The following is an 18,294-nucleotide window of genomic DNA, read 5'->3' as shown; positions in this document are numbered from 1 at the left end:
AAAAGATCAAACAACATCTAAAGGATCCGAAATTTTGTTTTACAACACATACTAAAATTTCAGGGTTCCAGCGATAGTACAAGTACCCGAAAAATGCGATTTTATGAAAAAAGTCCATTTTTTTGCGTTTTTGCAGGTAATTGGAGGTGTCAACCTAAACTCTAAAGAAATGGCTGGTGGGAACAATACTTTGACGCATGGTGGGTACAAATTTTTTGCTCGTGACAGGTGGCCGGGACTTGGTTGGGTATTTGTATAATTATGAATGAAAATGAACCGGAAACGATCAGGGAAATGAAGCACCGAATCAGAAAATGAATGGGCTTTCCGAATCTGTGCATATCAATTGGGGAAATTGTGTATTGCGGCCAGGAAAATTCGGCAAACATTTTGACGTCTTCGAAAAATGCCGTTTTTTTGAAATGTCAGTGGTTTTATACCGGGGTGAGACGAAATGAAATTTGCCCTATTATTTTACTAAAATTATTCGAATATATACACGGGTCAGTCGTAATGATCTATTTAATTTAAAATAAGAATTTAGATATTTGGTGAGTTTTTACTATTTAGTTTATTATTAATAAATGTTAACAATTCTTAAACATTGCTTTTGGGTTATAAATAAAATTTTTTTGAAATTATTGATTTTTAAGGTTAGTCGAGTATCATAACTTTTTTGGTATTGGTACGATTTGGTTGAAATTTGGTACCTAGTACCTATTTCGAATAAGATTAATAAATTTTTACAGATATTTGACATGACTATGTTTTAGGGTCACGTGACTACCTTAACTTTCTTCCTATTTATCCGATTTGATTGAAATTTGGTATTTGGGCTTTAATTAGGATGCAATTATTAATTTTTCACAGATATTTGACATTTGACTTCCAGGTCACGTGACTATCGTAACTTTTTTGCTATTGGTCTGATTGGGTTCAAATTTGGTATTTGGGCTTTATTTAGGATGCAGTTATTAATTTTTGACAGATATTTGACATTTGACTTCCGGGTCACGTGACTATTGTAACTTTTTTGCTATGAGTCCGATTGGGTTCAAATTTGGTATTTATGCTTTATTTAGGACACAATTAATAAATTTTAACAGATAATTGACATATTGAATGTTAAAGTCGCGTGACTTCCATAACTTATTTGCTATTGTTCCGATTGGGTTGAAATTTAGTATTTAGGCTTTATATAGGATGCAAGTAATAAATTTTGACAGAAATTTGACATGTTGAATTTTTTAAGTCACGTGACTTCCATAACTTTTTTGCTATTGATCCGATTGGGTTCAAATTTGGAATTTGGGGTTTATTTAGGATGCAATTGTTGATTTTTTACAAAATTTTAAATTATTAAGTTCTAGGATCACGTGACTATCAAAATTTCCTATTTGATTAAAATCTGCTATTAGATAATATGTATATATTTTTAGATAATATTTTGTATTACCCTATTCCTTTTATCTTAATTAGTTAAATTATTTCTTAAATTTACCTTTCAAAAAAAAATAAAAAAATCATCGGTTCGAATACATAGGCTTTAAAGGGAACTTATCTTCTTTCATAATATTGTAGCATTATTATTAGATTTTGAAAATTTTTGTCATTAAGCTTTTTCATTACTTTTTGAATGGTCTTTAGCCAGAAAAAAGAAATTTTGAATTTGGAGCATGTTTTAAAAAAAATTTCATTTTGGGCCGGATTTTGTTTGAAAATCGATAAATGCAAATAAATAGGTTTTCTGTTCATTTTAGAGTCAAATCGATAATAACCTTTTTGAAAGGTATCCTAAAGTAGTACAAGATAGAAAAATAAAAAAATGAAATCTTTCCATAGGGCTCTTGATAATTCGATATTTATGATTTATAGTTTTTTACAATTTTCTCCGAATCTGTGATAGCTATAATCAATTAGTTTTAACATTCGAATACCTCGTAATATTCCCTAGAACTTTTGTTTAAGACAAAAAGTTCAGAGTTATAGTTTATTTAGAAAAAAATAAAAACCATTTAATCACAATTTTTCATGGCTATACCCCTTTCGATTTTGGAGCAAAAAAAAAATTTTTTTTCTTGGGTTTTTTTTAATGAATATTGCCAACTTAGGGCTTACATTATAATTTGTCAGTTATCATTTTAGGAAAAAGAATGCTACCGTGGAAAAAAACGAGTTTTCTTTTATTTTTTTTCACATTTTTACTAATATCTCGACTTCTATAGCTTCGATTCAATTCGTTGATGGTTTTTATTATTCCTTATTCTCCTCCTGTTAATTCTTTTTATATTTTATTACAATTGCCTTTCGAAATAAAACTGAAAAATTAAAAAAATCGACGTAAAATCCCGGTTGTCTTATCCCTCATAGGCTCTTATGGAATCTAATTTTTCCCTTTATATTATGGCACTCGTATAAATCGTGGAAGATTTTGTCATAAAGCTTTTTTATTAGTTTTTGAATGGTCTTTAACCAGAAAAAAGAAATTTTGAATTCGGAGCATATTTTGGATAAATGGTCATTTTGACCCCGGATTTTGTTCGAAAATCGAAAAATGCAGAGAAATAGGTTTTCCCTTCATTTTAGAGTCAAATTGGTAATAATCTTTTTTAAAGATACTCTGAAGTAGTACAGGTTAGAAAAATAAAAAATTGAAATTTTTCCATAGGGCTCTTGATAATTCGATATTTATGTTTAATAGTTTTTTCTAATTTTCTCCGATTGTATAATAGCTAGAACCGATTCGTTTTGACAGGCGAATACCTCTTAATATAGCGAAGAACTCTTATTTAATACAAGAAGTTGTCAGATTTATAGTTTATTTATAAAAAAATAAAAACCATTTTTCGCAATTTTTCATGGCTATACACCCCTTTCGATTTTCGACCAAAAAAAAAAATTTTTTTCTTGGGTTTTTTTAGTGAAAATTGCCAGTTTAGGGCTAAATCTAAAATTTGTCAATAATTATTTTAAGAAAAAGAAATGATACCGTGGGAAAAAAACAGTTTTCTTTTGTTTTTCCTACATTTTTACTAATATCTCGGCGTCTATAGCTTCGATTCGATTCGGTGATGGTTTCTTTTATTTCTTATTCTCCTCCTGTCAATTCTTTTGATATTTGATTACTATTATATTTCAAAACAAAAAGGAAAATTAAAACAAATCGACGTAAAATCCCTGTTTGTTCTATTTCAATAAATAGACCCTTATGGGAACTTCTCTCTGAATTTGGTATTTATGGTTTCTTTAGGATACAAGGAATAAATTATGACAGATAACTGACATTTGAGTCAGCCTAGGTCACATGACTACCGTAACTTTTTTGCTATTGGTCCGATTCTGTTCGAATTTGGTATTCAGGCTTTATTTAGAATACAATTAATATACTTCGACAGATATTTGAAATATAAGATAGTATACTAACACAACGCGACTATATAACAAATTATGGTTCTTTGAAGCATGATACCCCAACCACTGGTCATCTCTTTCCTTGGCATATAAACGTTGGTACACTTGATAATTTTTGTGTTTTTTTTAAGAATTCCTTTATAGCCATTCACATACAAGACTTAAAGGTTCCAAACTGGTCCCCACGGACCAAAAGTATAGGAGCGAAGCAACTATACTTGTTATATAGTCGCAGACTATATTATGCACGCGAGGTCGGGCCCGAAAAATCGTGTTTTTTTGGAAATAAAAATTCATATCTTTGGCTGTATGGCTAGCGAAACGATGAAATTTGGCATAGGGTCTCTCAATACATTGGGAATGATGGATCCGTAATTGAATTTTTTTTCCGGTACCACCAAACGGAGTGGTACTTTCTCAAAGTCAAAAATTCGTAAAAAAATGGGTCAAATTCCTTTCAGACGCGAGAACTCAAATAAAAAGCCTTTAAACGACTTGAAATTTTTAGGACATAAGGGTCGGTGGGGGCTTAAGAACTGTATACTTTTTGGGCCAGATCGGTATACAGGGTGAGTTGTTATAAGCGAACAAAAGTGACTAAAAAAAAAATTCAAACTTCTCCAGAGGCTAAAAAAAAATTTTTATAAAAAAAGTGTTTCGGCGAAAAGACTTCGTTTTATAAGAGATTTAACATACTTGGAGCTTTTTTTTGTAAAAAATTTATTTTACGAGTTCTGGCATTTTCAGTTTTTTGGAATTTTCTGCCAAACAATACTTATTTTGGGAAAATTTTTTTTTTCAAAAAATAACTTCATCCTTTACCTTTCATATGCCATATAACCGAAATTTTCGTAAGCCATACAGGGCGAGCAATATTGAACTTTACCCATGAAGGTCCGACCCGAAAATCACATTTTATTTAATAACTTTTTCGTAGTGGCACCTGGACCATTTATATTCTCAGGCATTAAATACTTTAATAACCCCATTATTTATTTAAAATTACAATCTTCCAACATTAATAGGTTCTGAGCAATTCGAATTTTCGCGTTTAATTCATTTGCCACGTCCCTGTACATGGTGAAAAGATCAGACATCATCTAAAAGATCCGAAATTTTGTTTTACAACACATACTAAAATTTCAGGGTTCCAGCGATAGTACAAGTACCCGAAAAATGCGATTTTATGAAAAAAGTCCATTTTTTTGCGTTTTTGCAGGTAATTGGAGGTGTCAACCTAAACTCTGATGAACTGGCTAGTGGGAACAATACTTTGACGCATGGTGGATACAAATTTTTTGCTCGTGACAGGTGGCCGGGACTTGGTTGGGTTTTTTGTAAAATTATGAATGAAAATGAACCGGAAACGATCAGCGAAAGGAAGCACCGAATCAGAAAATGAATGGGCTTTCCGAATCTGTGCATATCAATTGGGGAAATTGTGTATTGCGGCCAGGAAAATTCGGCAAACATTTTGACGTCTTCGAAAAATGCCGTTTTTTTGAAAAGTCAGTGGTTTTATACCGGGGTGAGACCAAATGAAATTTGCCCGATTATTTTATTAAAATTATTCGAATATATACACGGGTCAGTCGTAATGATCTATTTAATTTAAAATAAAAATTTCGATATTAGGTGAGTTTTTACTATTTAGTTTATTATTAATATATGTTAATAATTCTTAAACATTGCTTTTGGGATATAAATAAAATTTTTTTGAAATTATTGATTTTTAAGGTTAGTCGAGTATCATAACTTTTTTGGTATTGGTGCGATTTGGTTGAAATTTGGTACCTAGTACCTATTTCGGATAAGATTAATAAATTTTTACAGATATTTGACATGACTATGTTTTAAGGTCACGTGACTACCTTAACTTTTTTCCTATTTGTCCGATTTGACTGAAATTTGGTATTTGGGGTTTATTTAGGATGCAATTATTAATTTTGAACTAATATTTGACATTTGACTTCCGGGTCACGTGACTATTGTAACTTTTTTGCTATTGGTCTGATTGGGTTCAAATTTGGTATTTGGGCTTTATTTAGAATGCAATTATTAATTTTTGACTAATATTTGACATTTGACTTCCGGGTCACGTGACTATTGTAACTTTTTTGCTATGGGTCCGATTGGGTTCAAATTTGGTATTTGGGCTTTATTTAAGATACAATTAATAAATTTTAACAGATAATTGACAAATTATATTTTAAAGTCACGTGACTTTCATAATTCTTTTGCTATTGTTCCGATTGGGTTGAAATTTTGTATTTGGGCTTTATATAGGATGCAAGTAATAAATTTTGACAGAAATTTGACATGTTGAATTTTTTAAGTCACGTGACTTCCATAACTTTTTGCTATTGATTTGATTGGGTTCAAATTTGGAATTTGGGGTTTATTTAGGATGCAATTGTTGATTTTTTACAAAATTTTAAAATATTAAGTTCTAGGGTCACGTGACTATCAACATTTCCTATTCGATTGAAATTTGCTATTAGATGATATGTATATATTTATAGATAGTATTTTGTATTACCCTATTCCTTTTATCTTAATTAATTAAATTATTTCTTAAATTTGCCATTCAAAAAAAAAATTAAAAAATCATCGCTTCGAATACATAGGCTTTAAAGGGAATTTATCTTCTTTCATAATATTGTAGCATTATTATAGATTTTGAAAAATTTTGTCATTAAGCTTTTTCATTACTTTTTGAATGGTCTTTAGCCGGAAAAAAGAAATTTTGAATTTGGAGCATGTTCTGAAAATTTTTCATTTTGGGCCGGATTTTGTTTGAAAATCGATAAATGCAAATAAATAGGTTTTCTGTTCATTTTAGAGTCAAATCGATAATAACCTTTTTGAAAGGTATCCTGAAGTAGTACAAGATAGAAAAATAAAAAGTTAAAATTTTTCCATAGGGCTCTTGATAATTCGATATTTATGATTATTAGTTTTTTACAATTTTCTCCGATTCTGTGATAGCTATAATCAATTCGTTTTAACAGTCGAATTCCTCGTAATATTCCCGAGAACTTTTATTAAAGAGAAAAAGTTGTCAGAGTTATAGTTTATTTAGAAAAAAATAAAAACCATTTTTTCGCAATTTTTCATGGCTATACTGTCGATTTTGGAGCAAAAAAAAAAAATTTTTTTCTTGGGTTTTTTTTACTGGAAATTGCCAACTTAGGGCTTACATTATAAGTTGTCAGTTATCATTTTAAAAAAAAAAAATTCTACAGTGGGAAAAAACGAGTTTTCTTTTATTTTTTTTTACATTTTTACTAATATCTCGACTTCTATAGCTTCGATTCAATTCGTTGATGGTTTCTTTTATTCTTTATTCTCTTCCTGTTAATTCTTTTTATATTTTATTACAATTGCCGTTCGGAATAAAACTGAAAAATTTTAAAAATCGACGTAAATACATAGACTCTTATGGGACCTAATATTTCTCTTTATATTGTGGCACTCGTATAAATCATGGAAAATTTTGGCATTAAGCTTTTTTACTAGTTTTTGAATGGTTTTTAACTAGAAAAAAGAAATTTTGAATTCGGAGCATATTTTGAAAAAATTGTCATTTTGACCCCGGATTTTGTTCGAAAATCGAAAAATGCAAAGAAATAGGTTTTCCGTTCATTTTAGAGTCAAATTGGTAATAATCTTTTTTAAAGATACTCTGAAGTAGTACAGGATAGAAAAATAAAAAATTGAAATTTTTCCATAGGGCTCTTGATAATTCGATATTTATGTTTAATAGTTTTTTCCAATTTTCTCCGATTGTATAATAGCTAGAACCGATTCGTTTTAACGCACGGATACCTCGTAATATTCCCGAAAACTTTTGTTTAAGACAAAAAGTTGTCAGAGTTATATTTTATTTATAAAAAAATAAAAACCATTTTTTTGAAATTTTTCGTGGGTATACCCCTTTCGATTTTCGACCAAAAAAAAATTTTTTTTTCTTGGGTTTTTTTTGTGAAAATTACAAGTTTAGGGCTAAAACTAAAATTTGTCATAAATTATTTTAAGAAAAAAAATGATACCGTGGGAAAAAACCAGTTTTCTTTTGTTCTTCCCCATTTTTTTACTTATATCTCGGCTTCTATAGCTTCGATTCAATTTATTTATGGTTTTTTTATTTCTTATTCTTCTTCTGTCAATTCTTTTGATATTTTATTACTATTACATTTTAAAATAAAAAGAAAAATTAAAACAAATCGACGGAAAATCCCGTTTGTTCTATTTCAATAAATAGACCCTTATGGGAACTTCTCTCTGAATTTGGTATTTATGGTTTATTAAGGATACAACTAATAAATTATGACAGATAACTGACATTTGAGTTTCAGCCTAGGTCACGTGACTACCGTAACTTTTTCGCTATTGGTCCGATTCTGTTCGAATTTGGTATTCAGGCTTTATTTAGAATACAATTAATATACTTTCACAGATATTTGAAATATAAAACAGTATATTGACACACAACGCGACTATATAACAAATTATGGTTCTTTGAAGCATGATACCCCAACAACTGGTCCTCTCTTTCCTTGGCAGATAAACGTTAGCCTCACCTAAGTACACCTGATAATTTGCGATTTTTTTTAAGAAATCCTCTAAGGCCCATCACTGACAAGACCTAAAGGTTCCAAACTGGTCCCCACGGACCAAAAGTATAGGAGCGAAGCGACTATACTTGTTATATAGGAGCGTCTGCGACTATATTATGCACGCGAGCCCGGGCCCGAAAAATCGTGTTTTTTTGGAAATAAAAATTCATATCTTTGGCTGTATGGCTAGCGAAACGATGAAATTTGGCATAGGGTCTCTTAATATATTGGGAATGATGGATCCGTAAACGAATTTTTTTTCCGGTACCACCAAACGGAGCGGTACTGTCTCAAAGTCAAAAATTCGTAAAAAAATGGGTCAAATTCCTTTCAGACGCGAGAACTCAAATAAAAAGCCTTTAAAAAACGTTAAATTTTTAGGACATAAGGGTCGGTGGGGGCTTAAGAACTGTATACTTTTTGGGCCAGATCGGTATACAGGGTGAGTTATTATAAGCGAACAAAAGTGACTAAAAAAAAAATTCAAACTTCTCCAGAGGCTAAAAAAAAATTTTTATAAAAAAAGTGTTTCGGCGAAAAGACTTCGTTTTATAAGAGATTTGACATACTTGGAGCTTTTTTTTGTAAAAAATTTATTTTACGAGTTCTGGCATTTTTAGTTTTTTGGGATTTCCCGCCAAACGATACTTATTTTGGGAATTTTTTTTTTTTTCAAAAAATAACTTCATCTTTTACCTTTCATATGCCATATAACCGAAATTTTTGGGAACCATACAGGGCGAGCAATAATGAACTTTACCCATGAAGGTCCGACCTGAAAATCACATTTTATTTAATATTTTTTTAGTGGTGGCACCTGGACCATTTATATTCTCAGGTATTAAATACTTTAATAACCCCATTATTTATGTAAAATTACAATCCTCCAACATTAATAGGTTCTGAGCAATTCGAATTTTCGCGTTTAATTCATTTGCCACGTCCCTGTACATGGTGAAAGGATCAAACAACATCTAAAGGATCCGAAATTTTGTTTTACAACACATACTAAAATTTCAGGATTCCAGCGATAGTACAAGTACCCGAAAAATGCGATTTTATGAAAAAAGTCCATTTTTTTGCGTTTTTGCAGGTAATTGGAGGTGTCAACCTAAACTCTGATGAAATGGCTGGTGGGAACAATACTTTGACGCATGGTGGGTACAAATTTTTTGCTCTTGACAGGTGGCCGGGACTTGGTTGGGTTTTTTGTAAAATTATGAATGAAAATGAACCGGAAACGATCAGGGAAAGGAAGCACCGAATCAGAAAATGAATGGGCTTTCCGAATCTGTGCATATCAATAGGGGAAATTGTGTATTGCGGCCAGGAAAATTCGGCAAACATTTTGACGTCTTCGAAAAATGCCGTTTTTTTGAAATGTCAGTGGTTTTATACCGGGGTGAGACGAAATGAAATTTGCCCGATTATTTTATTAAAATTATTCTAATATATACACGGGTCAGTCGTAATGATCTATTTAATTTAAAATAAAAATTTCGATATTAGGTGAGTTTTTACTATTTAGTTTATTATTAATATATGTTAATAATTCTTAAACATTGCTTTTGGGTTATAAATAAAAATTTTTTGAAATTATTGATTTTTAAGGTTAGTCGAGTATCATAACTTTTTTGGTATTGGTGCGATTTGGTTGAAATTTGGTACCTAGTACCTGTTTCGGATAAGATTAATAAATTTTTACAGATATTTGACATGACTATGTTTTAAGGTCACGTGACTACCTTAACTTTCTTCCTATTTGTCCGATTTGCTTGAAATTTGGTATTTGGGGTTTATTTAGGATGCAATTATTAATTTTTGACAGATATTTGACATTTGACTTCCAGGTCACGTGACTATTGGTACTTTTTTGCTATTGGTCTGATTGGGTTCAAATTTGGTATTTGGGCTTTATTTAGGATGCAATTATTAATTTTTGACAGATATTTGACATTTGACTTCCGGGTCACGTGACTATTGTAACTTTTTTGCTATGAGTCCGATTGGGTTCAAATTTAGTATTTATGCTTTATTTAGGATACAATTAATAAATTTTAACAGATAATTGACATATTGAATGTTAAAGTCACGTGACTTCCATAACTTATTTGCTATTGTTCCGATTGGGTTGAAATTTAGTATTTAGGCTTTATATAGGATGCAAGTAATAAATTTTGACAGAAATTTGACATGTTGAATTTTTTAAGTCACGTGACTTCCATAACTTTTTTGCTATTGATCCGATTGGGTTCAAATTTGGAATTTGGGGTTTATTTAGGATGCAATTATTGATTTCTTACAAAATTTTAAAATATTAAGTTCTAGGGTCACGTAACTATCAAAATTTCCTATTTGATTAAAATCTGCTATTAGATGATATGTATATATTTGTAGATAATATTTTGTATTACCCTATTCCTTTTATCTTAATTAGTTAAATTATTTCTTAAATTTGCCTTTCAAAAAAAAATAAAAAAATCATCGGTTCGAATACATAGGCTTTAAAGGGAACTTATCTTCTTTCATAATATTGTAGCATTATTATAGATTTTGAAAATTTTTGTCATTAAGCTTTTTCATTACTTTTTGAGTGGTCTTTAGCCAGAAAAAAGAAATTTTGAATTTGAAGCATGTTTTGAAAAAATTTTCATTTTGGGCCCGATTTTGTTCGAAAATCGATAAATGCAAATAAATAGGTTTTCTGTTCATTTTAGAGTCAAATCGATAATAACCTTTTTGAAAGGTATCCTGAAGTAGTACAAGATCGAAAAATAAAAAGTTAAAATTTTTCCATAGGGCTCTTGATAATTCGATATTTATGATTAATAGTTTTTTACAATTTTCTCCGAATCTGTGATAGCTATAATCAATTAGTTTTAACATTCAAATACCTCGTAACATTCCCGAAAACTTTTGTTTAGGACAAAAAGTTATCAGACTTACAGTTAATTTAGAAAAAAATAAAAATCATTTTTTCGAAATTTTTCGTGGGTATACCCCTTTCGATTTTCGACCAAAAAAAAAATTATTTTTTTATTGAGTTTTTTTACTGGAAATTGTTAGATTAGGGCTTACTTTAAAATTTGCCAATAATCAGTTTAGGAAAAAAAAAATGTACAGTGGAAAAAAAAAACAGTTTTTTTTGTTTTTCCCACATTTTTACTTATATCTCGGATTCTATAGCTTCGATTCAATTTATTTATGGTTTTTTTTATTTTTTATTCTTCTCCTGTTAATTCTTTTTATATCTTATTACTATTGGCTCTCAAAAATAAAACTGAAAAATCAAAAAAATCCACGAAAAAACCCGGTTTACTTATCCCCAAACATTAATTCTTACAGGACCTAATCTTTCTCTTTATATTGTGGCACTCGTATAAATCATGGAAAATTTTGGCATTAAGCTTTTTTACTAGTTTTTGAATGGTCTTTAACCAAAAAAAATAAATTTTGAATTCGGAGCATATTTTGAAAAAATTGTCATTTTGACCCCGGATTTTGTTCGAAAATCGGAAAATGCAAAGAAATAGGTTATCCGTTCATTTTAGAGTCAAATTGGTAATAATCTTTTTTAAAGATACTCTGAAGTAGTACAGGATAGAAAAATAAAAAATTGAAATTTTTACATAGGGCTCTTGATAAATCGATACTTATGTTTAATAGTTTTTTCCAATTTTCTCCGTTTGTATAATAGCTAGAACCGATTCGTTTTGACAGGCGAATACCTCTTAATAAAGCAAAGAACTCTTATTTAATACAAAAAGTTGTCAGAGTTATAGTTTATTAAAAAATAAATAAAAACCATTTTTCGAAATTTTTCATGGCTATACCCCTTTCGATTTTGGAGCAAAAAAAAATTTTTTTTTCGTTGGGCTTTTATCCCTTAGGATTTTCAGTTTAAGGTTCATATTAAAATTTGGCTGTAACCAATTTTGGAAAAAAAATGCTACCGTGGGAAAAAACGAGTTTTCTTTTATTTTTTTTCACATTTTTACTAATATCTCGACTTCTATAGCTTCGATTCAATTCGTTAATGGTTACTATTATTCCTTATTGTCCTCCTGTTAATTCTTTTTATATTTTATTACAATTGTGGCACTCGTATTTCGGTTACTTTATATTGTGGGACTCGTATAACTCGTGGAAATTTTTGTTATTAGGCTTTTTTACTAATTTTTGAATGGTTTTTAACCAGAAGAAAAAAATTTTGAAATCGGAGCATATTTTGAAAAAATGCCCATTTTGAGCCCGGGTTTTGCTTCAAAATCGAAAAATATAAAGAAATAGGTTTTCCGTTTATTTTAGAGTCAAATCCATAATAACCTTTTTTAAAGGTACTTAAAAGTAGTACAGGATAGACAAATAAAAAATTAAAATTTTTCCATAGGACCCTTGATAATTCGATATTTATGTTTCATGGTTTTTCTTTATTTTCTCCGATTTTATGATAGCTAAAACCGATTCGTTTTAACGTACGAATACCTCGTAATATTCCTCATAACTTTTATGAAAGACAAAATGTTGTTAAGTCTTATAGTTTATTTAAAAAATAAATAAAAACCATTTTTCGAAATTTTTCATGGCTATACACCTTTCAATTTTGGAGCAAAAAAAAATTTTTTTTCCTTGGGCCTTTATCCCTCAGGATTTTCAGTTTAAGGTTCACAATAAAATTTGCCTGTAACCAATTGTGGAAAAAAAATAGTACAGCGGAAAAATAGTTTTTTTTTGTTTTTTTCATACTTTTACTAATATATCGGATTCTAAAGCTTTCATTCAATTTGTCGATGGCATCTTTTATTCCTTATTCTGTTAAACCTGTTTTAATTTTATTATAATTGCTTTTCAAAAAAAAGTACAATAAAAAAATCGACGTAAAAACCCGTTTGTTCTATTCTAATACATAAACCCTCATAAGAACTTCTTTCTGAATATTATGGCATTTCTATAAATTATGAACAATGATGTCATAAAGCTTTTTTTATTGCTTTTTATATAGTACTTATTATTAATTAAAAAAAAATTAAAACCAATTTTTCGAAATTTTTCGCGGGTATACACTCCCTTCGATTTTGGATCAAAAAAAATTTGTTTTGTTGGTTTATTTGGTATTTATGGTTTATTTAGGATACAACTAATAAATTGTTTTGAAAAAAGGTTTTTAGGCTTTATATTTACAAAACTTCTTTATTAGCAATAAATGTTTTTAGTCAAACACTTGTCTCAAAACTCAATGTTTTTTTCAACTAAATGTATAGTCATGATCCCTGACCATTAACGTTGTTTAGTAGCTCTTGAATAATTACTAACATTTTGTATTTTAACTTTTTTATAAGAAAAGCATTTTCTTCACTAACATTCCCTATGTCGATTAAATTATAAATAAAAAACAAATTAGACTTGATAAAGGAAATCTAAATTTTAAAAAATGCTTCTATAAAAATATTGCATTTGACAAGTTTACGTTGATGGTCACCACGAATCTCAAACACCATTGAAAGCAAAAATTGTTAACATCAACTAATATTATAATATTAATATTAAATATTACAATAATAATATTAAATATTATAACATTAATATTATATACAAAAACCCAGAAACCTATTCGTAAAATCCTACAATGAATATAACCCAAACCTAGCAAAAAAAAAGTTCGGCAGTGACGACTACGCTTAAATGTCGCCGTTGCGAATCGCTCCATTAAATCATCGCTACATAGAAGCACCTTAAAACTACAAGGACAAAGTTAACCGTGCTTTTGACAAATAAACGTATATGGAGCGGTATCCGGGGTAACCAGCGTAAATAAACATTCATTTTAGATTCCTTTGTGCATTATAAGCGTTATAAAATTTCTTTTGGGAAATTTTTAAGGTTTATTTTGTGCTTATTTTGAGGAATATTAATTATTTCGAAGTTATATTAATCGGTTTTAGTTATAAGTTTGTTCGTTTGTCATTTTTAGGTAAGTGATTTGGAGGCGTAAGCAGTTGAGTTTTATTGTGCTGGCGATTGCTTCCTTTAAAGTTCTCAAACAAGCAGTTTTTTGACAAATTTGGCTCATTGAATGTTTTAGATTTTATTTCGCCCAGTTAGTTTTATTCTACAAAATCAAAGGTAAGTTTTTATATTAATTTAAGTATATTATCTGTCATAAGTTATATTATCTGTCAATGTGGAAGATTTTGTTCAATTTTTCGGAACAGGATATGTTAATAATTTGATATTTGACACTATAAACGTCAACGTTCTAAAAGTAAACAAGACAATGTTGTTAACAAAAAGTCTTATTTTCATATTGTTATATTTTTATTTACTTAATGGAGAGACAAAATAAAAATATTTTAGATCAATAGAAAAGTCGTTAGCCCATGATAATACCATATTATATTTCTAATATTATTGTGTTCATAAGTAAATATAAGCATAACAAATTTGTATATGGTCGAATACAACGTAAATTATCGTTTTTTTCTTAAAAATTGGTTCATTCAAGGATTTTTTTCTTTTAATATAATCGATTTAAGGTAAGCTTGCTAAACAATCAAAAAAAATCTGAAAATCGTTGGGTAGGTGAATTGCTAAATAACCACACAGTAATTTTAATATCCATTTATATTATAAATATGGATAGGTAACAAAGACAATTTAAACATTCATTTTATATTCCGTTTTTGCATCATAAGAGTAGTTAATGTTCCTTTGGAATTTCTTAATGTGTCCTTTGTGCTAATTTTGAGGAATATTAGAATATATATCAACAGTTTTTAGTTAGACGTTTATATTCTTTCATTTCTAGATTCTGAAGCACCCAACACTTATTAAACTGATTAGATCTAAAAGTGCTGTGCTCCATTGACAAACCAAGCAAGTAAGCAAGGTTTTTGGAAAAATTGTACTCATTGCATCCTATAGTATTGGTACATAGTTCCATTCTACAAAATCAAAGGTAAGTTTTATCTAACTTTATGCATTATCAAGATTGTGACATTTAACAGTCATTTTAAAAATCCATTCTCCTTATAAATATGTATTTACAAATTAAAAGGATGTGCATGCTATGCATTCTATAAGTATATATACCAATCATAGGTTTAAATTGATTTTAAGATGCATAAAGTGTAAAGAAATTTATTGTGTGAACAAGAACAAAATGAGAAAAATGTATATATAAATAATTTCTTTTTAGTCATAATAATTGTTCCTTATCTGCTTGCATTTAACTAACATTATTTTAGAAGTAATGCATTTTGTACCACAAGTTTATTTCAAATATGCAAAGTATTTTTTATGACAATTATTATGCCAATTTATATCTACTATATGATCACTTAATGGGACTCAAGTTTTTAGTTTTTTATATCTAAATTTATACATCCTTAAGTGCCTTTATTACTCTACTTACTTACTATGTGTCTACTAATATTATTAAATTAAATTTTTTATTGTTTGCTTTTTTGTAATGAATATATAGTACATATATAATAATAACTAAATAACTAATAAATATAATTATATATATATATGGTATATATATATACCGGGTGGCACAGACAAAAAGGAACACCTAATAATTTTTTTTCTTTTCAATATAAATAAATGAAATTTGGTATAGCGATAGAATAGTTATAAGAGCATCTGTTGACATATTCTGTTGTTTTCCATCACTTCCGGTTTAACAGGAAGTGACATGCATTGAAAGTTTTAAGTTTTGATTAAGTAATCACGAAAAAATAATTTTTATGCATTTTATGACTTTTTAAGTCTTTTACACGCCTATTTAAAATGTCCAAACCATTAATTTTGGCATTTACTTTATTTTTTTAAATAGCATACAGTTGAGAACAACCACTTTTGAAATGCGGTTTCTTTTTCCCAATAATTTGATATAATTATTTTTTTAAATCGGTGGTTAAAATTATTTTTCCGTGATTGCTTAATTAAAACTTAACATTTTCAACGCGTTCACGGCACCCTATTTTAAACTTAAAAAAAAAAGTTTTTTCCTATGAGTATCAAACAAAAAGTAGCAAAAACTAGTATCATTGTTTTCAGAATATTATTTTCTATCGAAATACGTAATAATATACCAAGTGTGCCATTTAAAATAAGAAAGGTGTCACTCACACACACAAAAACTTATAACTGCTCTTATAATAATTCCATCGATATACCAAATTTCATTTGTTTATCTTAAAGAGTAAAATGGTTATTAAGTGTTCCCTTTTTCCTGTGTCACCCGGTATATATATCCAGTTATAATTATATGTATATAAAAATACTGGGATATATATATAGTTTTTATTATAAATGTACTATATATTCATTACAAAAAACCAAACAATAAAAAATTTAATTTAATAGGACGTTAGGACCGATACCTCAATTCACCTTAATATTATTCACATCCTTCGGAGCTCTAATAAACTATACTTGTACCTATAGGTAGGATGTTAGCTACATATAAAAAGTAGAGCAGTAATGAAATTGAGGCAGAAGATTTGATTTCAATATTGTGAATATTGGAAAAAGATAAAGAATTTATGACAAAAAATGTTTACAATTGTTTTGTATTTAAAAATTATTCTTAATTAATTCTTATTCATTATTAATTATAAAATCTAGATTCTTTATTTCATTCATCTATATTTTTAATAGCTTTTAATTGATTGCATTATAATATGATTTAATATCGATTTAACATTAGTTAGAGGTTTATTTTTGTCATTTAAAATTCCATCCACAAATATAGTAAATTCCTATAAGTTATATATAACAATTCTAAATAAGGCCTAAAATCTAAAATAAAAAAGTCTTTAAATTCTTATACAACATATGCATATAACTATGTTTTGGATGAGTGACATAGATTGTTCTATAATATTTTCTTGCTGGACAATTTTTCAATAAATGTTCTATTAAAATTACTGGTTAAATTGTCAATTTCTAAAATGTAGCTAGGATTGTCGTTAAAGTATGCTTAATAAATTTTTCAGATGCCAAAAATGAGTAAAAAGTCCGCTAAGACGAAAAACATCCAGCAAAAAAAAAATATTTAGCCAAAAAGTTGGAAAATACAGAAAGCGGTAACAAAGGGGAAAATTTACAAAATACTAGTAAACAAGTACATGTGCAATACAAGTTGCCCATAAACAAGATCCCAGAAGATAGTACAAGTAAGGTAAAATTCAATGAAGTTATAATAGAGTCTAATAAGCGAAAGTCATTGACGGTTATTGACAACAATGAAGTATTGTCATCAAAAACTGTTAATCATAAAAAACAAAAAATTATTGATTCTTTTCAAAAGTTATCCCATACAGGTGAAATTCAGAATAGTGACAAAATGACGGAAGATACTACAACCAATCATCCAACCAAGTTTGAACTGGCATTAAGAGAAGGCCCCACCATTGTTTGCAGCTGTTGTTTGCGATTATGGTTTCCCACTTCATGTAAAAAAATAAATCTACAATTGCTAAAAAACAAATTTGGAAACCAATTCACTACACAAATTTGCAATGATGGGGTTTTCTTTTGCAAGTCTTGCTCATCAAATATTTATAAAGGACAATTGCCAAAGTTCTGGTGCGGCCATCATAATATTGTTCACCCTATACCAGTTGAGCTAAAAGATCTGACTATCCTTGAAGAAAGGATGGTGTCGGCCAGGTTACCTTTCATGCAAATCCGACAGGTAGGATATGCACGACAGTGTTACATAACTGGCCAAATAGTCAATGTCCCTATAAATATAGATACTTCGACCAAATTATTGCCTAGAAATGTAGAGGAGACACAAACTATTCAGGTTAAGCTCAAGAGAAAAATGAACTATAAAAATGATTATCTCCTGGAAACCATACGGCCCGCAGTTGTTTTAAAAGCGGCAAAATTTTTGTGTCAACAACCTCTTTATATACAAGAAGGCATAAAGCAATCAGATGATTGGGAAAAAAATATTAATGACTATATACGATCTCAAGTAGAATCCTCTGCACAGATCTTAAATGGAGGCTCAAAAGTGGTGGAACTGGATTCTAAAACAGTGTGTAGTGAAAATTTTGAAGAATTGTTCGATAATGCGTTTTTCGAAACAATGGAAGTGCCCCTAGAATCTAAGAATGACGATAAAAATATTCAAAAAGAATCTTCAATTGAAAAAAACAATATATACAATTTAGAGGAATTCTTAGATGAAGAAGAAGAGCCTTTAAATCCTGGGGGCCAAAAAACTTTGCTTGACAAATGTAACCTA

The 18,294-nt window shown here is 29.1% G+C and overlaps 1 protein-coding gene across 40 annotated transcripts in view; it reads left to right on the top strand.

Moving 5' to 3' along the window:
- LOC126748056 (uncharacterized) overlaps positions 1-18,294 on the top strand; it is a 1,030,708-nt gene that overhangs the window by 237,795 nt on the left and 774,619 nt on the right. For 4 of the 40 annotated variants that reach the window (XR_007664604.1, XR_007664605.1, XM_050457065.1 and 1 more), the window contains exons 1-3: positions 13,715-14,153; positions 14,836-14,985; positions 17,033-17,217. The exons of 30 other annotated variants lie outside the window; for them this stretch is intronic. The gene's annotated coding sequence lies outside the window, so the exon portion shown is untranslated. Of the gene's footprint in view, positions 1-13,714; positions 14,154-14,835; positions 14,986-17,032; positions 17,218-18,294 lie in introns of those variants that run through there. 6 more of the 40 variants (XM_050457053.1, XM_050457057.1, XM_050457055.1 and 3 more) reach the window with 3 other exon arrangements.

Source organism: Anthonomus grandis, chromosome 21 (assembly GCF_022605725.1).
Source record: "Anthonomus grandis grandis chromosome 21, icAntGran1.3, whole genome shotgun sequence".
Lineage (NCBI taxonomy): Eukaryota > Metazoa > Arthropoda > Insecta > Coleoptera > Curculionidae > Anthonomus > Anthonomus grandis.
The sequence above is the reverse complement of the archived record's forward strand: the minus strand, read 5'-3'. Positions and strand labels throughout refer to the sequence as shown.